This window comes from Diadema antillarum, unplaced genomic scaffold (assembly GCF_040938485.1).
Source record: "Diadema antillarum isolate AM-2024a unplaced genomic scaffold, OU_Dant_1.0 seq00000782_RagTag, whole genome shotgun sequence".
Lineage (NCBI taxonomy): Eukaryota > Metazoa > Echinodermata > Echinoidea > Diadematoida > Diadematidae > Diadema > Diadema antillarum.
The window spans coordinates 228,973-254,694 of NW_027271670.1; positions in this window are offsets into that span (position 1 = coordinate 228,973).

Sequence of the window (25,722 nt, forward strand, 5' to 3'; positions counted from 1 at the left end):
AATTATCATATCCAGTTCCACGATCTCATAATAACATTTAGAACGCATGAATAAATTCAGGAAAGTTTTATCAATGTGAACTAATTAAGTAACATTACCTATGCATCATACCTTCAAAGAAAGACGTTATTTATGATGAAAAATGCAAGAATAAGGAAACATTATAGGAAAAGAGAGACGAACAGACATTACAAGTCTTTAGGTACACTGTAAAAGATTATCAGTTCGAAGGAAAATTCACGGTCGCATCATTTTTATCTCCGGTGCATGAGTCTCCAGCTTAGTGATAAATCCTGACGTCACTGTTTCTTTCATAATTTTTCTGTCCTTTTTTTATTCCCCTCCTACTTCTCCTCCAGATACTTCTTCTACTTGTCCAACCATTTTTTCCTCCTTATTCTATCCTTTCTTCTCTTTCTTCTTCTTCCTTCATCTCCACCGTGGCTCTTTTTTTTTTCATTCTCCATGTTTTTCTTCTTTCATTTTTTCCTCTTCCTCTTATTCACCTTGTTATACCCTCCTTCAGAAAAAAAAAAACCGCAGACACTTTCAACCCATGTTTAGAAAGAAAATAAAAAGCTGCCGAATTTCATTTGCTTGTAACCATAGCAGAAATGCCTCATCTGCCCCCGCCGTTTGGAGATTCGCAGTGCGAACGAACTAAAACACCAAGATAAAGTGAGAACTTTTGTCACCTATCGATAAGGTTTAAAAGTTGCATTTTGGTTCGAAACATTGTCGATAACGAATCCTTCGTCATCTTTGTTAGATCATCCTTGACACGACACACACACGCGTCATACCCTCACCGTTCTTCTGCTGGCCCTTTTATCATTATTATTCCCCAGTTTTATGAGCCTATTTTAGTCATGTCGGACCTAGTCTCTGCAGGAATTCCCTGCGCGGTAAACCCAAACAAGATTATGGCTTGCTCTTGTCATCAAAAATAGACCTTTTTTTCTCTTCTTCTCCTTCTCCTTCTTTTTCTTCAAGCCATTTTGAAGAAAACATGTCGAGGTAGGGCTTTTACAAACACAGATCCCTTACATGTCTCGAGACAAGGTGTTGGGCCGCACAGCTCTCTACAAACAAACACTGTTCCTTTTTTTCGCGGGAAAGTGTTGATGTCTTGGCGAAGCGAGTGGAATGACACGCCTTCACCTTATGTGTTAACTTCAACCCAGCATAAGAACTCTCCATTTTTTCTTCTCTTATTTTTTTTTTCATGCTTCAATTTTTGTTGTATTTTATGCTTCGTTTTGCTTCCACTTTTAAAATAATCGTCGAGAAATTCAATGAATAATATGTGACATAAGAGTTAAAAAAAGAGAGCTAACATTAGATTGTGCCCTCTTTGCCTGTTCCAGTTTTTGAATGGAAAACAGGTGACATGCTAATATGATACGCCGTTAAAAACCGATAGAATTTCACTTAAATATACATGTATGTAACTATATCAACACCATGAAATTTTCAGAACTTCAATATACATTTTGTACGTTTGTGTGTGTATGATACTTTACTGTGGACTTAAATAAGTGATTTGCTTTGTCATTATCTAAGTAGATTTATTCATTTTGTGTAATGAAAAAAAACCCTTCATGATATCACATTTTACTTCTACTGTTGCCTTCTCACTTGTATGTGCTTATATATATATATATATATATACATATGTATACATATACATTATATATATATATATATATATATATATATATAACCTTCATGATATCACATTTTACTTCTACTGTTACCTTCTCACTTGTATGTGCTTATATACATATACATATGTATACATATACATTATATATATATCATAAGCAAAATATATGAACTGGGAGCATCGAACGAACATAAAAACGGAGAACAAATTTTATTGCCAATACATAATCATCAAATATTTCTCTGTCTCTGAAAAAAAATCCAAAAATCCACATCCTATTGTTACGTTTTCTCCCAATTAGTATCACGTGGCCTGAGGGAAAAAGCAGAAATGTTCCCTTAATGTTATCTATCACTATATGGTCATGTATAGCGGAAGCCATCAAAAACGGTATTAAAGCAGTGAAAGATGGTTTTTAATGAGGGAGTACTTCCGCATTAAGCTATCGGGAGGAGAGTCAGTCGCGAGTATCAGCAATAATCTTCAGGACTCTGCAGGAAAACAAAGACTATAATTATCCTAGCTCAGATAGTGCTTACTATATCCTTGTCAAAATGATACGCGCGTTTTTAGCCATCATAGCGCTGCCCCGTAATGCCAAGTATTACCCGCTATCTCACCGAGACATCTAAATATTTTCGTTGATTGAAGTGGGTTTTTAAAACGATAATCAAGGATACATTAATACTGTCAAAACAGTGAGTAATGTCCTTTATTTTCAATGACAAAATGAAACAATGCTATACCATAGCAAATCATGTATGTTATAGTATGTATGTTGATCGTATACATATCATGTGTGTGTGTTTGTGTTTGTGTTTATTTGTTTGTTTGTTTGAGTTTATGCTTGTATTTATTCGTACAAAACTATAAAAACTGAAAGGAAATGACAATTGCTGGAATGACTTGTAAGTAGACATCAATTAGTTAGCGCTTACTCGACTTTCTCATCTGTTTGGCCCTATAATGAGCGATTGATGTTTCGCATTCAATTGACAGAAATGTTGAGATGGATGTGCCTCTGCACAAGGATGATGTGTCATGTAGGAGAAGGACAGCATTACATTAAAGTGTCAATCTCTGTTCATGTATGTTTACGTCACTACCAAATGTAAAGTTAAACACGCCAAAGAAGAAGTATAATGATTATCTGTACAATGCCGAAGTGCAGTTGATGCATATGCGCGCGTGTGTGTTTGTCAACATTTTGCGCATTCATAATGCGGTGATTCACAAACAACATAATTAGGGCCCGTATTCTTCTCATTATTTCTGACCGCTTCCCTCCCTGCTTTCAATCGATCAACTTCAAACAGCTGATGTCCTTCGTTCCCCCGTCAAACCCAGGACATGCAGGGGGAAGTATCCCTCCAAAAAGTTACCCAATTTGCGTATATTGTCCCAGGGGACCAACAAAAACTGCGGAAGATTGTTGAAATCACAGCACATCCCTCACTCCAGCTTTTGTTGTCCCCGGCTGAAAAGGGGCACACGACGAATGAAAATGATGCAGTGCACAAGAACCGTCTATCTGCAGGTCATCTGACTCTAGTTAAAGCCGACGAGAGTGTGAAAGGATCTTTTTAGCGATTCCACAACAACGGAAACGAAGCTGACCGTAACTTTGTCCACCGAGGTAATGACAGATGGTGTCGCTGTCATTTCCTCCAAGATACCGTGTTTTTCTTCTTTTTTTAGGATTGAAAATTAAGCTGTGTGTGATTTAAAACTCCCCGAGTTCATCAGTGACTATCCCATTACTTCTGCATATGTGTTTTTTTTCATTAAAGGGAAAATACTCCAAACGATTCAAACAAAAATCAAATAAAAGTTATAAAAACATTTCACATTACTAAACTTGCCTAATTTTATCAAAAAAGAAAACGTATATATATATATATATATATATATATATATATATATATATGTTTATATTTCAGTGCAATCAAACATTCTATTTATAGTCATTTTTAAAAAATCAACATTGAATATCATCAATGATCATGAAATAGAATAGTAATCTATAGTTATTTCTTTGAACCAGAGGAAATAGACTTTGCCATCACTGGACGAATAGATAATAATAATAATAATAATATCATAATCATCACCTTGATTTGTTTGATTTCTAAAAAGTGGGATGACGATTGATCATGGCATCATAAGACACGCGATAAATGAGATCATAAATTTTCTATATACTTCGTACAAGTGCTCAACATGAAATGGGGAGTTACTTCATGAACCGTGTAAAGAAGGAAGAGCAAGCTCCTTTCTAATTCTCTTATTATCACGTCTTTTTTATTTGTTTTTTATTATAAACGGCAAATTTATATATAAATATATATTATTCTGATTTCATCAGACATATATACATAATTATATGCGCTTCGCGCTTTTGTTATTTGGTTATTTTCCAGCACGATTTGCCGTGTCATACATTCTGCGGGACAGAGCGAGAGAGAGAGAGAGAGAGAGAGAGAGAGAGGGGGGGGGGACAGAGGGACAGAGTTAATAATGTTAGACGATAGAGTTTGAGTATGGACATATTTTAGCGTGGCCATTAACGAAGACTAGGCAATGAGATTAAAGTGCACCAACAAGTTGCATTAACCTCGATATTGATTTCACTTTTCATTTAGAGGTCAATGAACGAATATGTTATCAATTATCTATTACGATATACTTTTATGTCGGTACCGGTCTGTTTCACGCTGGTAGATTTGGGGTTTTTTCCTATAGCCGTGATACCCATGATATTGCTCAGTCTGTGAGAAGCGATTGATACGTGTCTGCACTAACATGACTAAGGGAGCAGATTATCCTGTTATTTTGATATTCTGCTTTTGATAATGCCTGACCCATCAATTTTCAGCTTCTAAATGGAGTCATGTTTGCGGACCCCCCCCCCCCCCCCCCCCCCCCCCCCCATTCTCTTATGTCAATAGTATTGAGGTAGACTCGACTGGATGAAGTTCTTGCGTCATTATGTATTATCAAATCTTCAAGTTATAAGAATTATTTAATTACTCTAAAAAAGGTAAATAAAATGTCATTACCACACTTTTTATCATCATTACATTTGGAAACCTTCCATATCTGTGTATGAAGATGCCACTTTACAGATCAATTCAGACCAAAAAGATGAGTAAAATTCGTTTGCACACAACGTCGAAGTGTAAAATGATCTTAGTTTTCGCCGAATGCACAAGACCAGCCCATTTCTATGTGACGAACAGGTATGCACAATGCGGGTAGCGTGTATAAACTTGACATCATGGTTTGTTTATACCAAAGTTTGTTTGGAAATCCTTTTTGCGCAAATCATTTTGGATTCATGAACACACAAACACACAGACACGCACACACGCACACACACACACACACACACACACACACACCTAAGACAAAAAAGTGAAACTTATTGGTTTTGTTACAGTTACGACCATAATTATAGAAGAAAAGTACAATATACTGAACTGTTATATCAAATTTTCTACATATATATCATATGTAGATATTGGTCGGTGATTAGTCATGATGCAATCACGTGACTAATGTTGCGAGGGTCGAAATTTTATATTGGGAGCAATGACATCACGACAGGTAATGTAATTCCAGAATTTGAATGACTGCCGACGGGTCTAGAATGATAATGATGTATATTTACGTAGACCATGAAGTATAACAATAATAAACAAATTGTCTTGTCTATCACCGTTATAATTATAACAATAATTGCAGTCCCTTGGGAGTTATATTTTCCCGAAGCGCGCATTGCGGAGGGAAAATATAATTTCTCTAGGAAAATTTAACTCTCGCGGGAATATCAAGTGTTATATTATACCTATAAAAGGACAATATCTGAATAAGATCACATTATGACACAAAGTGGCATATGGTGATAAAATTGTCCCCGTCAAGCCAATTCTGTATTTGTATTTGCTGCGACGCACATGTTTTCCCTAATTGTTTCAACACCGTGTATCATACAGTATTGAAACAATAATAGGGAAAACATGTATTTTAAAGGCTTCCAAAGAAACAAAAACAACGACACAACTTTTCTTGTAGGATGCAAAGATTTTTCCTCAGATACACTCAAAGAAATTTTCGACTGAAATCTGGCGCACGATTGTCTTGCACTGTAATAATCATGATGAAGCATCGTAAGAATTGCAAACGTGAAAGTGGCCGTTGTCCAAGTCTACTCTAAAGGAGACGGCTGCATTCGGCTTGTGAGAAATGGACGTTGGTTTTGTAGAGGCTCCTGCGTTGAAAGGACTTCCTTTCTGACCTGGTGCAATTCCAAGTCATTAACGCGGGCACTCTCTCCCCCTCCATTCTCTCCCACTTAACCTCTGTTTCTCATCCCAGATGAGTGAACATCCACTCACGTGCTCGAACTGTTTGCCGTAATATCAATCGTCCATCATTGCCATTTCCGATATGACGGAATGCCCCCAGGAGCAACGCACGTGGGCGATGCAAGGCTAAGGCAGATACGCTTCCTTATACCCAGTGCACTCTTCTAGTATTCCAAGTGCCAGCAACATGAGTAAACAAAGAAGGAAGTCTAATTTACCATCTTCAAATGAAGACTGTGCCGAAAATCCTAACGAAAATGACCAGTTCGTAGCGAAAAAGTGTGGATTATTAACCGACGCAAAGGCGATATTACGATTTCATTCCTGAGAGTACTAGCGTAGTAACCAGTTATCGCAGTATTGATTACAAATGTTTCAAGTAGCCACATCAACAAGCCTATTTCAAGCTGTAGAGGAGAGGGGTAATTTGAGCACAACTACACACTAAAATACGAAACGAAACAAAACAACACAAAACAAAACAAAAACCCAAGGCCACCAAATATGAAATTAGGCTTGAAAAAGGTAGCAGCAGATGCTGACATCAACGACTAGATATTCAATTTATTGTTAAATTGAGATATGAATCTGAAGCTAATGAAGACACTGATAATGATGATGATAGTGACTGTAGAAGTCAGCGCTATTGAATATAATAAAAATTGTCACATCAAAGTTGATATTCATTGAGAAATAAATCAATAATAAAGTCAATTGTACTGACGCCACTTTCATAATCAAAGATAAGATTCGCTCTAAAGATGTCATTTCATTTCATTTCATTTCGTCACGGAACTGGGCTTAGCCAGATGACTGTTTTTCGGCCAGTCCGTGAATTAAAAATCACGTATATAGAACATAATATAATTACAACACTGAAGTACAGCTAAAACATAGCAGAGTATATGATACCTGCACGAGATTTAATTCCTACATTAAATTTCATGGAACGTTTTAATACACATCATTTCGTCGTCATTATTGCAGTTATTGCAGGCAAGATGTAGCCTGAGTTCGGACGTTCGAACCCACTTCGTTGCAATCTTAGCTAGATTACGTCGCTGCGTCCACCGTGCTCACTGACCTCTTTCGCTTTGACCGCCCTTCCTCCCCCTCGTCAATCCAAGTCTGTATCTGTATCGGCTGCGACGCACTTCCGGTCAACAACATGAACAACGGAGGTACCCGGGAGAAGACAAGATTAAAACTGTCCGGGGATGAACCAAGTCCAAAAAAAATCATTTCCTGTATAATGATCGGAAGGATTTCGTTACATGGGAACGACTAGCTACAGGTGGTTGCAGGTGCGGTGGATAAAGAAAGCAAACAGTAGTTGATATAGCATGGGAACTTGAATTGCTAATGTGGCCATAAAACACATTTTGAGAGAGAACTACGCGTGAATCTAAATCAAAGAACAATTCCATTAAATACTTAGTCTGAAGAAAGAGTGCAAAGTGATAGTTTGATAAAAAATTTCACAAAACAGTTGTGAAGCAGATAAAACATGAATATGCAAATAAATGAGTTGATAATGTCATCGCCTCACAACTTGCAGTATAATTTTTAGGCCTATGTTAGAATCTTGTAATGTCCACTTTGCGTGTTTAAAAGCAATTATGTACCCCTTTATTTGTTGTATACTATACCATTGAAAAAATAAATGTAAGGTGATGACATCGTTGATGACATCGGTGATGACATTGGCATATTAATATTCATTTTTTTAGAAATGTGTACCAAAAATTAGCATATCTTTAGCATTTAATTTTTTCATTCTTTTAATCGATTTTGATCATTGATAGCTTTTCTTGTGCAGAACATGTTCTTCAATTTTGTGAACGATCCGTTACTCAAAACGCCGTGGACTCTTTAGGCTCATAATCATGTTTTGGATTTTCGATAATGATCCTCACATTATTTTTAATCCACCAGAGAGCATTTTTCAGTACACCGCATTCGTCAACAGCGTGTGGAAAGGAACGACAGACGAGCTAATGTATGTTAAACCATTCCAATCCGTTCAACGAGTACAATTACGCAACTCAATTAACTGCGTACAGGTGGAACACTTCACGCGTCGCGCTGGAGTGACGAGAGCAATTAAGTCTGGCGTATCAATTAGGATCGCGGAAAAAGAACGAAATGGGAAGTTGGTTAATTATCTCACTGTCCTTTAAATAGGTCAAGTGTACTCTGGGGAAGCATTTAACCGCAACCAATCTTCTTCTCCTTTTGTTAGTCTCTTATCCGATCCCTTATTTAGCCAATACTAGCATCTTGAATCAGTTTCAGAAATGAAACCGTTGTTGTAAGACTTGTTTCTTGGATTTGAATTGGACTACTCACGTTGCTCTAATGCACAACAGTGCACCGAGTGGGCTGGAGAGGAATTCATTAATGTCAAACAGTCGCAAAGTACTAATAAGAAAAGAAACAACACAAGAATAAGAGTTATGTGGCATAACTCAACCCTATACCTCATCACCATCATCAAAACACATCATAACGAGTAAAAGCTTGGTCACAATATCCTATCCTGAAACAGCTTTTCCACACATCTTGCAGATCATAGCGAGCAGCTACTCTTAATACCTGGAGAGCGACTACAAAGAAACTTTGATCGAATGAAATTTTAGCATCAAGAGCAAAATTCATCGTGACCACTTTATCATTCATGAAATTCTTTTGTCGAGATGTTTTCGTTGCAACTGATTGACACTACATCGTAGTAGTAACCATGATAAAAGAAATCATGGGCGTACTTATACTCGAGCAGGATTCGAACCTACGACCTCCTGATCTCCAGACATGCGTCATCTCCACTGGTCTAGTTGTTGCTCGTGTTGTTTTTAGTGGCCTGGTCGTGGGAAAAAAGATGCAACTATACGAAGAAAATATTTTGGGCCCAGGTGTTTGTTTGGCTAAAAGTTACCGTGTTAGAGTTCGGCGTGTTCAAGAGGAGGAAGAGAGCCCAACAACCATTGTTACGTAACAATGTCATTTCTGACCTAAAACAAAAATCGAAAGTCCCCCCCCATAACAACAACAACAACAATAACAACAGCAACGACATCAACAAAGACATCAACAGCAAGTTTTCCTGATCATGCCGTCGGGTCACTGTGGCCAGGCTTGACCCAGTCCTGACACGTCCACAAAACTATCCCGAGTATCCCGAGGTACTGACTGTAACCCCCTGCAGCGCTGTAGCGATGGAGCAGCTAGGAATGACTGGGCAAATTGCGGGGGCTCTGTAAAGACAAGTTCTGGGCGCATTATCAAGCGCGCCGCAGGTTTCTGGATTTCTATTCTCTCCTGACCTATTTTAGATTATCTGCGATTCATCCCTCACTACACTCATTACCTTTGTTAATTGTCTACATAAAACCTCATCACCGTGGTTGATAAAAGGAGTGGTATGGGACGAGAATTTTTTCTTATGTCATGTAACTGCTCAGCTGAAAGAACATGGAGCGAAAAAAAACCAAAAGTCATGCAATGTTCATTCTACAATATAATTCATTGACCAATATACACGTAGTTATATCCTGACGGATGTCGTCAAGAAGTTAATGTGCTTCTTCAAGATACCAATGAGGTTTGTTTAATCCATATCGTCGGTTGAGAATGATAAGGGTGTTAAGTTGTCACTAAACCAAATAGTGTTCAAGACAACTTAACGCCCTTCTCATTCTCAACAGACAATATGTTTGTGCTGAAAACATCAATGAAGGAAACAGCATGGACCATTTGTTTTAACTATCATTTTCTGTTGTGGAACCGAGATGATAAACTAAAAAATATGGTTGAAAAGAAAATTCCATACTATTCGTCTTAAAATTCCTGCATAACTTTCTGGCCTTGTTGCAATATTTCTGTTCTGAGAGAAGATGACTGAACTTAAGTTTTGAACGCTTGAACACTCAGTCCCTACAAGATATTATATATTGAAAATGTTAGAAAATGACAATAGGAAGAAAAACGGCGAAGAAAGAAAGATACAACCTGTTGAATGGAATTATTATGAAAATCTCTTCGTGGATATACTGTCAGCAACTAGCCCGTCAAATTTTTGGTCTGATATGGGATTTGCCTTTTTTTTTAATTCTTTATCGTTTATTTTTTTTCCATGAACCTGATTAATCCTAATGTCCCCTTTCGCAAAAAAAAAAAAAAAAAAAACAGAGAAAAATGCTAAATCAGCCATTTTCAGTGATCTTCGTCAAGTTTACTAAGGCTTTGATATTTACCAAATTTATTCTGCACGGATAAAATTTTTCCGTGCCTACCTGGAAAAAAAAAAGCGTCGACACAACTTAATGGCCTGCAGGCAACCCACGTTTGGCATTGACAAGAAGTCTTAATTTCTTACTCGTACGTCATCAGTCTCTAACATAATGACATCAAATGGACGAATCATTGTTGTTATTATGACCATTATTCACCATTATCAAATCCGTTCCCCCCTGCGGGGAGATCTCTCCGTTTCTCTACAGGGCCACTGGGGATTTGGTGGAGGAAACGATACGGGGCAAATGCTCGGGGAGTGTCGGCGCTTCCCTCCCCACTACGCGCGCTGGGTACGCCTGAGTGCTAGCGATAGTGCTCCAGCGATTCCCAAGAGGTCCCTGTGACACCGCGCGACCATCGATGCCGTAAGCGGACTCGCTACGAAGTATACAGCAGAACGCGCGGAAATTTACCAGGCATTTTAATTACAAACACGCCCCCTCTCTTTGGAAAATAGGAAACCTGGCAAGGAAGAAAAAAAGAAGAAAAGAAAAGAAAGAAAAAGAAACACAAATTTGCAACCACTTAGCAGCAGGAAAGAATACCGGCTTGTTAATTACGATGCTCGAGATGCGAGTTGTCAAGCGGGAATACAGAATGACGATCAACAAACACGTACACTGATGTTAATTACCGGTATGTTACAGAAGACGTGGCAATTCACGCAGAAGCAAACTGTGGGCACTTTAATGGATCGTGAAAGAAAATTAGAAACATGAAATGTATAGCCCTATACTTGGAAAAGTTTGAAACAAAAGCAACAAACTTATTACACTCTTTATGGGCTCTCGTTTTCACTCCTCTCTTCCAAATATGCCTATAAACATTCTGAAAACTGAATTCACTCAAGAATGTCTGAGGGGTACGTTAATCATTTTTGACTTACATAATGAAACAATACAATGAATACACATCTCGATTAGGCATTTAATGACAAAAAGACAGATTTTGTCAAACACATTGCATTTTTCAGATAACTTTACTTAAATCGACTCTCCTTTTCTTGAGATGCTTTCACAAAGTTAAGATTTCATGACCTTTATATGGCATCGTTTTTTAAATGTCTTGACAACAACAACAACAACCTTTACTGGGAGGGATCATCGTAACTTTATTCAGACATAATGTATTTGTATTTTCTTTGTGAATTGATCAGTAGCAGACTAGAGTGGTGAGAATATCTGTGCCTCAATTTTGCATAATTATCATTGATCCAAAACCACCGTTTCTTGAAAATATCTAAGATATAAAGCGCAGGCCCCTCATTCTGACAGATACAAGGAAAGATGTCTGACAATCTGGCAACTGCTCTGGATGCATATGCACTGCAGTTCACTATCCAGTAAACACATCCAATATCAAAGCCATAAATGAGTATTACAGAGTAAAATTTCCGGTCTCTCGTCCTTTTACATCCTTGTTTCCTGGTTATCGCAAGTTCGACGGAAATTCAGCAAACAATTGGTTTTCTCTGCCTCTCCTCCCCCCCCCCCATCTCTCTATCTTTTACTTTCCTTCTCTATTTGACGGTGGAGGAAACTGACTTTAAAGGGGTGGTATAGTATTGGTGGAGATGAAGATTGGGCTTTTAACTTTTTGCGAGATATCAAGAAGCCATACATAGAACAGAGCATGCCATTCTAAAAGGAATTAAAGGTTTATTTGATGAAAATCAGTTTTGAAATGGGTGAGATAGCCAAAAACAAAGTAAAACAGAGTGGTCGTGATAAAAGGTGGGTCCCACCTTTATTTTAGGTTTTTCAGCCATTTCAAAACTGATTTTCATCAAACAAAATTAATGTTGAATTCCATTTGGAATTACATGCTTTTTCGCATTTCATTATATCTCATTATCTTATCCAAGATGTTAGAAACATGAAGTTACAACTGTTGTAGGTCTAAACCAAAACTTTACGATCCCTTTAAAGGGATCGCACAGTTTTGGTTGAGACCTAATTTCAGGTTTCTAACATTTTTGGTGAAATAATGAGAAACCTCTTATGAAATATGGAAGAGCATGTAATTCTATGAGGAATTCAACATTTATTCTTGATGAAAATTGGTTTTTAAATGGCACAGATATAAAAAAGAGCGATTCTAATAAAGTGTGGGATCCACACTGTCTTCATTACGATCGCTTTGTTTTACTTTGTTTTTGGATGTTTCAATCATTTCAAACCCGATTTTCATCAAATAAACTTTGAATTCCTCTTAAGATGGTATGCTCTGTACTACATCATAAGTGTTTTCTTGGTATCTCGCAAAAAGTTTAAAGCCCAATTCTCATCTCCTCCAATACTGTACCATCCCTTTAAAGTATTTGGAATCATCGACCTCGTACCTGTGACCGAGGCAGCATGGCCATTGTTCCAGGTCATCAAAGTCATCTGTACCCACGAAAGGAAGATCCGAATGTTTTTTACAGGTAAAGTGTTTACGAGAGAGGAAAGAGTGCAATATATTGCGGTTTTTGGTCCTAAAGAATAAAAACAAAAAACAACAACAACGAATCCCCTCCGTCACCTCCTCCATAAGCGAAATGCCATTTTAATTTTCCTTCATGTCATTTCCACCTAGCTTTAAATTACCATGTGTTCACTCCGAGTTCACTCTTTTACCCCATCCACAACAACTCGATCATCTACCATCGCCATGGTGACTGGATAATGATAATTCCGCATGATTTCAAGAACCAAAAGTATTACCATCATGGTTTAAGCATTTGCAATGTACTGTTTACATTTCGATTTACCAAAATTCCATAGACGGCATTAAGGCGAAGACTCCGAAATAGGTTTCATTGTGGGAGGAGGCATTAAACAATAACGATGTATTCTTTGTTAAGTTGATTTAGGGCAATTTATTTAATCTCTTGATTTAGGGCAATTTATGCATAAGTATTGTAATAACTTGCTTTCGTCTATTTTTGATTCTATGTTGCTCAAAAATCAATCATTTCATGAATATCCCACTAGGCGTTCCAATGAATTTCATTTACCTCTTTTAAGAACGACTTTTGCTAAAAACATACTTATCTATGTAGGCCCAAATTATTGGAATTCTTTGAATCATCACATAAAAAACGCTCCATCCATATATTCTTTCAAGAGGAGACTGAAGTCTTTTTGATTGCAATCATATGACTCTACAATACTGAATTAACCTTTTGGCCTTTTTTCTTACATACTGACCTGCTCACTTTGTCCCCTCTTCGAAGAATTAAAGGTATTTTTTTCCTGGATGTTTGCAATGTTGTCATCTATGCCATTGTGCCCATAGCGTCTAGAAATTGACTTTCCGTATGTTACTCCTGTTCATACGTCCTTCTATTTTCTATTTTCTTGTCTTTTTTTCAGGCGTCAAAATATACTTTTTTCCCCACAACTATCTTCTGTTTCTCTTGGCATGCTTCTGCCGAAGATCGCTGTTTCTGTTGTTCTGTTTCTGTTTCTGTTGTGCGTTCTTGTGTGCTATTTTGTCTTCAGTTTGTCAGTCTTGTCCATCCCGTTTTGTCCTGTACAACCTTTTCTTCAGTAGTTGTCTTGTTGTCTAGTCCTGTTTCATGTTTGTTCGCGTCTATGAAAGTGTATTTATCTGCGAATCTAATTTTCAGTGGGCTTCCAGACTTCTTCTACTTTGTTATTTTTTTTTGTATCTACGATGATTCAATTTATCTTTCCATCGATGTTCTTTTCCAGAGGGGTCCACATACTACAAGCTCTGTCTTTTTAATGGGTCCCTCCATTTTTCGCACTTTCAGCAACGGTATACATGTATTTCACTTTGATCACTTCTGTTTCTTTTTTACTAATGTATGATTACTATAGGTCCTCAATTGTTGTACAGTCTTTTCATTTCACTATGTTCTATATACCTTATTCTCTATTATCAAAGGAACTGAAATATATGTTTTGTCGAAAAATAAAATAAACTTTGAATTGAACTGAATTGAATTGAATCTGAGGAGAGTAACTTCAATTCGAGTTTCACTTTAATTCAGTAATACTTTGTTTCCATTAAAAAAAAGGTAATACGTAATAGAAAGCATACATCTGTTAATTCATAACATTATTGTTAAACGAGTTGCAAGAAGTACAAGTCATAAAGAATGATATTAACAGACAATTCCATGACGAAACTTTCAAACTTTGCAATGATAACAAAGAATGAATAAAGCGATAGAAAAAAAGAGGTCTACTGAAAAGCGAAGCCTGATAAAACGTTGCGTGGATCATTCGAAAGGATGATAAGGTCCTTTACCCCTAAAGGACCTCAGTCAAGCTTGACAGAGTGGGTCTTCTGGGAGGATACACGTACTGGATGGGATTCGATCCCGTAACCTCTTACTAACGATCCCAAGAAGCTTTCTACACGCCATGCCTCACCACATGTATTACAATAATAGGTCTTCCATTACGAATTTATTTGACAAACCTGTACACTGTCTCACAACAATTCAGCAGAAATAACTCATCACCGTCACTGTGTTCTATGACCAACAAGAAACAAACAAACAAACAAACAAAAACCAACAACCACTCATCCTAGACAATTATAATTTTACACTTTTGAGTTATACATGTGTCAATAGTTGTATCATTTTTAGACAAATGTTTGATATTGAAAACAGCGACAACAACAAGAACGACCACAACAAAAATGGCGCCGTAATTCTACTCAGATTTGTTGTAGAGATTCGGAAATACTCAGATGAAACTTACTTCTCTCCTCTGGTCGACGTGCGAAATTACTTCAAATTTCGGTTAAAAAAAAGCATGTTTTGTGAGTTAACAACGACATTCCAACCATTATAACTAGGATGATATCATTCATAGCGCATGTTAAAAATCTGGTCACTAGACAGTGTTTATAAACAGCCGTCAACTTTCTATTCATGCTGCCTAAAATGCAGACAATATACGATTTAAATGTGGACAAAACAGAAATACTTAAGTGCCGTGAAACTCTGACATGTATTTGTCTGTACATACAAATACACACACACACACACACACACACACACACACACACACACACACACACATACACACACACACACACACATACTGTTAGAATGAAATATATCCTAGCGATGGTGTGAGAGCAATAAACTTGCGATGTAGAATGAAAAAAGTTATCACTTTTGGTGATGGAAACTAATGACATTTGTGTTTGTGTTTGTGTATTCATTTGTGTGGGTGTGTCTTAACTTATGTGTTTGTGTGTGTATTTGTGTGTTTTGTTTGTGTTTCCATGGCTGAAGTTACTATGCAGAACTGTCAGCAGCAAAACCGTTCTCAACTTCTGACCATTCTTCTTTTAAATCTGCCTCAATAGCCGCGGTCAGACTGGCAGAGATCGAGCAGTTTAAGATCGCGATCTTTAAGATCTCGATCTTTTGCCAGTGTGACCGCGGCTATTATTGAGACACACCAATGAAGAGCCCCTCGATGATGCATGTGATGCCAGCGTGCGAATCTCAAAGCCCCTCCTTCTCTATCTATTCATCTCCAACAATTTGAGATATATATATATATATATATATGTATACATATACACACAAGTATAGATGTATATATATATATACATGTATATATATATGTATATACATATATGTGTGTATATAATCATATATATATATATATATATATATATATATATATATATATAATATCAGCGAGCATAGAGCGTAGCCACGTTAACCGCTACCCATGCAGTCGCTTTTCCTCTTGGTGTCGCCAACCAAACGTCGTATTCTCATGGAATTTAGAGCACCCAGGTTCCATGAAACCACATCGCAGTCTGAAGTATTAACTCCACGTCCGCTGCGACTGAAAGAGTAGAAGTCGTGTAATTATTTGCTTGGAAACAGAGAAAATCGAATTATCTCTTTCTGTTCCACCGCATATAGAGGTACCGCTTTAAAAAGCTTGGATGATCTCCACTATTACCTCTACACGAGCTGCAGAGATTTGCTGAAATTGAACTTGAAGCGTGATTGGCAAAAGGTTTTAGCTCATAGAGAGCGTCTGTAAATAGTGGTGTCAGGTTGCAAAAAACGCAGCTAAAAACGACGAGCTTTAAATACCAAACTCACGCGCAGGCGATAATCCATCCAAGATGGATCTTTCATCACCCAAGTTCCCGCCAAAAATACACCACGAAAACTGTACACGCGAAAGGCACAGCCCGAAAATTGGCCTTCCACCGTCGTTTGAGAAATACTGCGAAAAGGGCGACGAAAATGCATTCCACGCACGTAGTAACATCGTCATTATACCTGTCAAGAATGCTAAGGTATTTTGATTACTAGGGTCATGTTATTTATATTTGATTTATTATAACATAAAAGTTACCTTTATATCAATATCTAATTCATGACATAATCCTCAAATTGATCCTTGCATGTAGTCACGATCAGGTTCAAATACATTGTACTCATTGCATTATTTTTATCTGTCAACGTCTGTAGAACAAAATCGAGTTAACTAGTAGCTGTAATATCAGGGCTTTCCTCGTTGCCCGTTCAAGGACGATATAATTCTATCTTATAAAATAAAGCAGATTCTATTATTAAGACTCCTCTGTTTCAATAAGACAAATGAAGCTAACGTATAATGTTCTCCTGAACTTGAAAAGTAGCCTGACCCTCGGGACCCAGGGTTTTGTAACTCTTTTCATTCCATGCCAAAGGACGAGCAGCAGTCAGATGTTAATCACGTGGTATGAAATCATTTACAAATGGCGAGATCAGCGGTTCAACGTTTTGCCCTGTCATAGCTTCTGACACATCGCCCGCTCTCTCTCTGTCCCGTCTATATTGGCTTAATGAAATCAAGAGCGGGGGGATGGGAGTGAATTGGAGTTATTGGAGTCTAGGGCCAGGCGTAACAAAATCCATATGGACCCGGTGGTGCTTCTTTTTAAATGAGTAGCCAACCAAGAGCAGGGCATTTGTGTTTCGTTTAGGGCGAAGTGCTAACTACATTTAAGTGTCGCTCCTTAGAATAAATCCCCTTCCCCCAATCCCTTTAGAGTGGTGCAACAAACTTTATAGAAATAAAGAAATCATTACGTTGAGAAATGACATTGCTTGATGGGGACATCCGCTTGTCCCATCCTGTTTACTTTCACCCAGAGATATGAACTTCTTTAACGTTTCGTGTCTTTTTAGTATCTGTTCTATGATTTCCATCCTCCAAAACGTCAGCCATTGCAATACCATTTTGGACCGTCTGTATCAATGACGTCGTCATTGTTTCTTTGTAGTTTGTTTTGATAATTGTAAATGATAATCATTTTATCTTTAGATACAGTGTATAAAGCAATATACTGTATGATACGTTTTATATGCATTATCTTATGCTCGCATAAGTCACTTTTAAGAGATTTTAAGAGGGTAAATACGTCTGAAGAGGGTGACACACCGCTAGAACGGGTGAGAGAGAGAGATTTTGCGAAAATATAAACACAAAGCGGAAGATCGGCGGGAGAGTTTGATCTTTGTTATCACGCATGTATATCATCGAATGTCGAGTTCATTCAATGTGTACTGAATACATGGCTTTTTTCTTTAAACAGGGCATGATACATTAGAACTCACTAGTTCACTTTATACCATGTTTGACTGTTTTATTGAGTATAAAACTTTTATTTATATCAGGAATGAGCTGAATGTGACTTTGAGGGCCTCTGAATAGGACATCGTTGTTGATATAGTTATCAACGACTAACATGAAATGACGTCAATATTCTGAGAATTTTAGCCCAACCATCTATCAGACACCAAGGTCTGTGATTCATTGGACACGGATGCCGCAGAAAGTTGCGCCAAAAAGCAGCAAGCAAACGGCAATCTGTTGTAGCGTTGATAACACGTATAGCTATTTACCAATTAAACCATATACCACAACGCGATTGTCTCTACATATAACATGGCTATACCGTATACATGATACCATTGCTTCGTCATGCTATTCATTGAGTCATTGATATCACGTGACTGTGGTGTATACCAACCTGCTTGTGCGAGACAAACTTCCAACCAATCGTTGATCTTGCAGCTGGTACACAAGAAAAGAAGAAGAAAATCAATTTTTAGGATAGAATCTATCTTTGAGTGTTCAGGGTTCAGGAAATCTCTGGACCGCCACGAAGCTCAGGGTCATGGTATCAAGCTCTAATAGGTCGACTTACCGACTAATCGACTAACCGATAATACACTTAATATACAGACCATCGCAAGTGCACATTAAATATATACATGACTGCGCAAACACATAAATATGATTTGTCTCTGTCAGATAAAATTGGCACGAGGCAGATGTTATTCTTACTTGTTTGTTTGTTTGTTTGTTTGGTTGGTTGGTTGTTTATTGTTTTTGTTTTTGTTTTGCTTAAAGCACAAAGCAAATTTTATCTTACTTCAGAATAATGCCCCAGAATATGATATGATTGTAAGAATATACACATAGGGTTTTTTTTCCTTTGCTTTCCTTTTCCTTTCCTTTTCCTTTTCCTTTCTTTTCATAGCTTTGAGTTTAATCAGCTCTGCTGACTATGGCAATCTTCCTACATTTCCTTTTTCAAGATCTCACCCATGATACGATTTTCAATGAGGTTGTACGGAATGTCTCATAATTCAATGTTGTTTTGTTGTTGTTGTTGTTTGTTTGTTTGTTTGTTTGTTTGTTTATTTTCCATCTGAGAAGATGGCTGGATAGTCCATATTCAGCTATACTAAACTGGTCTTCCATGGTGTCCAGTTGGATGTGAGACGGGACCACTTCACCGGGTTAAACACCCTGCTCTTCGCGATGAATGAATGAAGCGGGATCTTTTACGTTATGTTTTGACAGACTGTATTGTAATCTGTTAAAACGTTTGCATGTTCTGCATCTGTTTGTTACTGTGCTGGTTGAATATAACAAATACAAAGTGAAACCACTGATTGAACAACCACACACGGCCTTCACTGAGAAGCAGAGCTGTGGGACAGTCGTTTATCACAAACAGAATATTGTTGTTAATCTGATTTTAGCGATGTGAGCGCGGTCACACCAAGGAGCTTCAAAGCTCCTTGGTCCAAAGTACCTATTTTCAAGCGAATTTTCTGGGTATTGTGGTGTCACAATAATTATGTTAAATCTGCATGGGTCCCACTCAAATGGCTGCAGTGCTGTTGTTCTGCGTTACATTTCTAGTTGCTATGATGATTGGGAGAGAGAGATACCCCATTAAATTTGAAACTAAAGGTATTATGTTATCCTCTTTTGAGACACCATCCAAGTAAAGCTCTGTTTGTTATTGCGGTCTACTGATGTATTTTTGTCTTCCACATTATACACACATGATGTTCTTCCATAATTTCTTTCTCTCTGTTTTCATAACCAGACAGATTAGTCTGATATTATTGTGCGGCTAGTATCGTATTCGCATAAGTTTGTATTTAATAATTTCTGTACCTCATGACGAACTACTCAAAACGCAAAAGCAAAGCAAAGCAAAGCAAAGAGGCAGCTCGAATGCAGATGCCAATTTGGCTTGGTAACGAGAGAGTGCAGCGGATCTAGCGAACTTATAGAATTACACCACAAAGTGATGTTTGTCATGGGATAAGAATTTTTCCGCCTCAAAACTAGCTGAATTCGACACCCATATGGTTTTAAAACAGATAGACCACGGTATTATTCAAACAACATAGGACCTATTTGCCATAAAAATTAGTAGCTTTGAAAATACAGTAATATATTTAGGAATGTGCACAGAGACATTAATGCTATCAGGGGACACTTGTAATCCATGTAAGATGATCACCTTTAAAAGTAGAGCTTGTTTAATACATTTCAATTTGATTTGACTGTATTTGATAATCAACACTCGCATTTTTTTATCAGTAGATGAATTGAAATAGGTTTAATTACACTGTATTACATTCAATTTGCAACGCTGATGATTACTAAACACCATTTCAGAACATTCGTGAAGATGAAAGGAACACTCAAGATTTCTTCTATTTTTTTTTCCACAAAATGATAGAACAAAATGAGGAAATGAACGAGTGCAATGCTGTTTGAAAAAAAAAATGCATTTGTTATATCTTCCTTGATACCCACAGCTTTGCATTTCAGCATGATAAACATGAAAAGTGCAAGTGCAAAACGTATTGTATTCTCCATTACTTGGCTACCGTTCCAATGACTGACAATATAACACGCATGTTTGGAAGTCGTTCTCCTCCAAGATTGTATAAACAATTAAAAAGAGAAATCGATAACTTTTAGTATTACATTAAGATCACGACTAGTCAAGTGGATTGCAAAACAATATCACTGTGTCCCGGGGAAATTATTTCCAGTAAAACGTCATGTTTTAAAACCGTATAAAATAAGTCATGCAATTCGTCCACATGAATGTTGTTTGATTTTCTTTAATATTTTGCAACACTTATGGGAAGTAAAAAAAAATTTTATATACGTTTGTGACCCAAGTCAGACTGATAGCGTCTTACTTAAAACTTTCGATGCAGCTCCGAGGAGGATTCGTGTTTTGCGAAGTTGACGTTCCTCGTTTCCTCAAACACAGCGCGAGCCTGCCAGCCCGTCTCTCGAACTTCACTTCGGCCGATGCGTCAGCGGAGGTTTACGGCTGCTCGGGACACAGTGAATCTCCCCCAAGAGATCGATTTCTGAAAGTCACAAAACTCGTCCCTCTAAAAAAGGACATTGTGAGTCGCAGAGAGAATTTAAGGCTTTATTGGCACACATAAAATTTAAAGAGACGGACCTGTTTGTTTTACAAGAGGGATTTGCCGTTTCTCTGTTTATCTAAAACTTAAAAGATATAAACTTATTTACTCGTGACCATTGATTGGTTATGACTTGAGAAGAGAAATACGATTGTTTTTAGATACGGTTTGCCAAAAGTCAGGGAGAACCCTGGAAATGAAATAAGGTTCGTTATTCCGAAGATTCGTTAATGCGAAAATGAAAAAAAAAAGTTCATTATTCCTTAATCCCAAAACGAAATAACGGCAATTCTCAAGGTTAGTTCACATTTTTTTTTTTCATTTTAGGACCAATAAACCCAATTCATTTTCGAAATAACGAACTTTCAGTAAAAACAAAATCCTTCTTTCATTTTCGAATTAACTAAACCTTAGGAATAGCGAACCTTATGATATTTCATTTTAGGACTAACAAACCTTCTAAATAACGAACCTACAAAATAATACCACAAAGTTTTGATTATGAGTCTTTTTTTTTGATTAAGGAACATCAAGAAATACATAGTTTTTGTGTTTAGGAATAACGAACATTCGGAACAGCGAATCTTATTTCATTTCCGGTTTAATGAACTTTCGGAACAACGACCATCACCCGTAAACATGGTATATCTAATGAGCCGACTCTCTAGTATTCAAGACTCTCTGCATTTTCTAACTTGGTTTTGTCTTTCCTCGCTCGAGCCTTCTTTAAAATTAAAAACAAAAACAAACAAAGAAAATAAAGACTATTCATGTACTACTCTTTTTATTTTGTTTTTTATTGTGTATGCATTTTTCTATCATTAAATTTTGCAGGCATTGAGCTTTGTTTAAAAGATTTATAGAAGTTTACCGTTGGTGTGGATATTTGCGAAGGAAATACGCGAAAGAGATTGAATAAATTAACAAATTTGGTCCATAGAAACGTCGTCAATGCACACACACACGCACACACACACACACGCACACACACACACACACTCTCTCTCTCTCTCCCTCTCTATCTTTCTTGCACATACGCACAATAACCTCATACTTATAGAGCAAAACACAAGTGAGCAGGTATAAGCACGTAAAAGAAAAACAAGAAATTGTTGTAACTTTTCGAACAAGTTTCTACTCTGGTGCAAAGGGACCAACGTAATATTATCTCAACTTTTTCTAGTTAAAAAAAAAGAGCCACTGACACTAAAGTGAGCAGTCTAATCAAACAATAATTGAAATTAAGAACGCATGGGCTTGCTAAGTTATGTAACTCAATTTCATCTACCTTTCTTTGTTGGACCAAGCTTGGCACATATTCAGTACCTACATCAAATTATTGGCTTCATGTGGGTTAGTTAAAAAGAGTCATTAATTGAGGGCCCCTTGACCATAGCTTCACAGTGAATCACATATAGCAGCAAAGCGTTGATGTATGTTTTATAAGGCCGGAGTCGGATATTTGGATTATTCAATATATACTTCTTTTTCTCACATCGTCATGTGGAAATGAGATTAATTTTCGGAAGAATCGAATAGAGCACAACTAATAGCTCGATTTAAGTCGTCAAAAGTGGTGTAACGAGTATAGCTACGAGTAAAGCATACTGAGAATATACTATATGAAGATAGAATAAGACATTTCTTCAAACATAATCGAAACGTTAAAGTCATACCCGGGACATTGCTTACATCATTCCGGTTTAACGTCGCTGTTTTTCCCCTTCTGGACATATCTTTAAGATGCCAGCAGAACAACAATCGAAGTAAAGCTAAATCACAAAAAGGCTTAAAAAACAACCAAAAAAAAAAAACGCAAACATTTATATCATTTCAGTTCTATAGTTTGAGAGAGAGAGAGAGAGAGCATTTTGTTTTCATTGGAATATACTCCTAATATATATATATATATATATATATATATTAAAAAGTAAGTCTATAATGGACTAAAATGATAGAACTATACAATTCTCTGAAAACGTTAAGAAAAGTCAATAGGGTGGACTAATCACATACGGTATTAGAAGGAAAATATAAGGTAAAATACTTTTTATCAATTTGTGATGTCAAGGTGAGAGAGAGAGAGAGAGAGAGAGGGGGGGGGGGGGTAATTGATCAAAAGAGGAGGAAAAGGGTAAGTGGGGGTGCAAGCAAAGGACGTGGTCCAGGCTAGACGGTGCTTCGAACACGGGTCGGAGCAGGGGGCGGAAGCCCCCTGTCTGTAGCCCGCCGATCTGTCCACCTGTCACGGCGGGCTTCCTGCGACAACTAATCTCACCATGACTCAACGCTTTTTTTCGGCCCAGATCGCGTCGCAAGAAAAACAGCGTCCTCAGAATGGGAGAAAGAGGAGAAGAATATAGTCTGGTGAAGCAGACAGTGTTTCTTATTCTTGCTACTTATTTTTTACTTATTAATGGTAATGTTGTGTAAATTCATGTAGGAAACTTTTAAAGCTTTTAGAAGACATATAGCTTTTTCATGCTAATTTGATATTTTACTCTTTATACTTGGAGCAGAACAAAACAGAACAAACCAAACACACACAACAAACCTTGATGTGATGTGACTACATTGTTCTAGTTCTTAAAGCGTTCTCCTTCATTCAAATATGATTTAGACATTCCCTAATTAATAGCTACAAAACATAAACTAACCATCAATAATACAAAAAACTGGAACTTGATCATATCAAAATATTCACCTTAAGCAAAGAGTTGCTGCCTTAACAACACGTTTTCATTTCATTGCGCAACAATCTTGGCTATAGGTAGGCCTATATTTAGTATGAATTATATTTTCTCTCAATGTTTTTATATATCCCAAAATGACTCCTCCCAGGTCAACATCGTTTTCTTATGTCTATCGAGTTTTATACGCTTGAGCGATTATTTTGAACTTAACAGTGTTTATCATTGTGCGTGTGCAACATTAAATTGTACCCCTCCTCCGTCATCCCCAACCCCAAAAATCGAAATGTTAAAAGAGTCTGAAAAAGGAGACCAAGATTAGATGAATGAGATTTGGCTCACCGTTTCATATCCAAAGGAGATGAAAGAAGAGTGAGGCGATATACGACCTTTGCAAACAAGATGAGCTCTTGTAACAGGATCCGATATAACCGTATTCCTTCTTGTCCCTTTTCCTCTCATTGGCAAAGGCAGTGATGTGACGAAATAGTCACGTGACTCGCCAAAGCCTTGTCTGCAGACTTTTGGCATTTATTTCATTCGACTTACCCTAACCTAACAAAAAAAAAAAGAACATTCAGAGTAAGAAGTGACCAGTGCCTGGCAATGAAACTGTATTCTAAACTCGACATAAAATAGGAACTATTCTTATATCACTATTGCGATTTTATTATATAATTTTTTCCCTTTTTTGTCACTCCTATTATTCTCTTTTTGCCGTCGTGTCTGACATTGATTTGAATTTCCTCTTCCTTCAACGTGATATATTGGCTATCGTGTCAAGGTAAGAATCCTTGATAGCAAATTTCAATTCCTAAGTTTTCGATACACTGCTTCTAACCATATCGTACGATGTACGATATGTAATGTATGCACTGATGACAAGTGTGTTCTCTCTCGTGGAAATCAAGAAATATCATATCTTACTTGAAGGAAATATTAAAGCAACTTACTGACTTATAGCAAGCAGTATGGAAGTGTCCTGAGTCACAGCATTAGTAATTAAAGTACAACAGTAGCAGTATAGAATCCTAATAATGAAGCAGACTATAATTATAGCAGACATTTAAGCAGCATGTTGCTATTATCACCTTTGATTCGATTTGATTCGATTCGATTTGATTTGATTCGATTTGATCTAGGCCTATTGGTTTCTGTATCATCATTGTACATATACACATTCATGTACAAACATAAATATGATAATATATATAAGTATTTTCTTGTTCATTGCCTATGTACAATGTACAGCAAAAGTACAACAAAACATACTACAATGAATAATACAGAGGGGCTACAGCATAAGCGTAGCTTGATTTGCGTGCAGCCCCAGTAGCATAACATAATATTATAATGTACATCTGAAGGAGAATAGGAGGGAGGGATGACTTGCATAGAGATAGGATAGTTGAAAGGAGAAAGGGAAAGGAGAGGTTTGTCTGCTTTCACTAAAGGTTTATACCTTATCATCCGAAAACTGGACTTATGTTACTGGAATCAGATTCAGCTCCATTGTATAAGCCCATTATAGCTCCTAATCTGGTGTGGAGTCAATGGGATTTCGGAATATCTTTTAAAAAGGGGAGGTTAATGTCATCACTTATTTAAATCAATTATTTAGGCAGTCTCTATCAGCAAATATGTGCGAGACATGGAGATGATGCATTGAAGAAAATGTCTTTTGATATCACGGTGATGAAGCAATTTCATCTGATCCTGATATTCAAAGGCTTTGGTTCTCTCACTCCTGGGATACAGCCACGTCGCTATGTTAATTTAAGAGAATGAAATCTGCTGCCCACAATTTCCGCCAAAAAATGTTGAATTGATCATGAGCGCGGGAGTGACTTATGAAAACAATGCCCTGAAAACAATGCCCTGAAAAAAAAAATTGTATCACTTTGGATTATGTCAACTTTTTCTTTTCTTTTCTTTGTGATGATGGAAATAAATAAACTA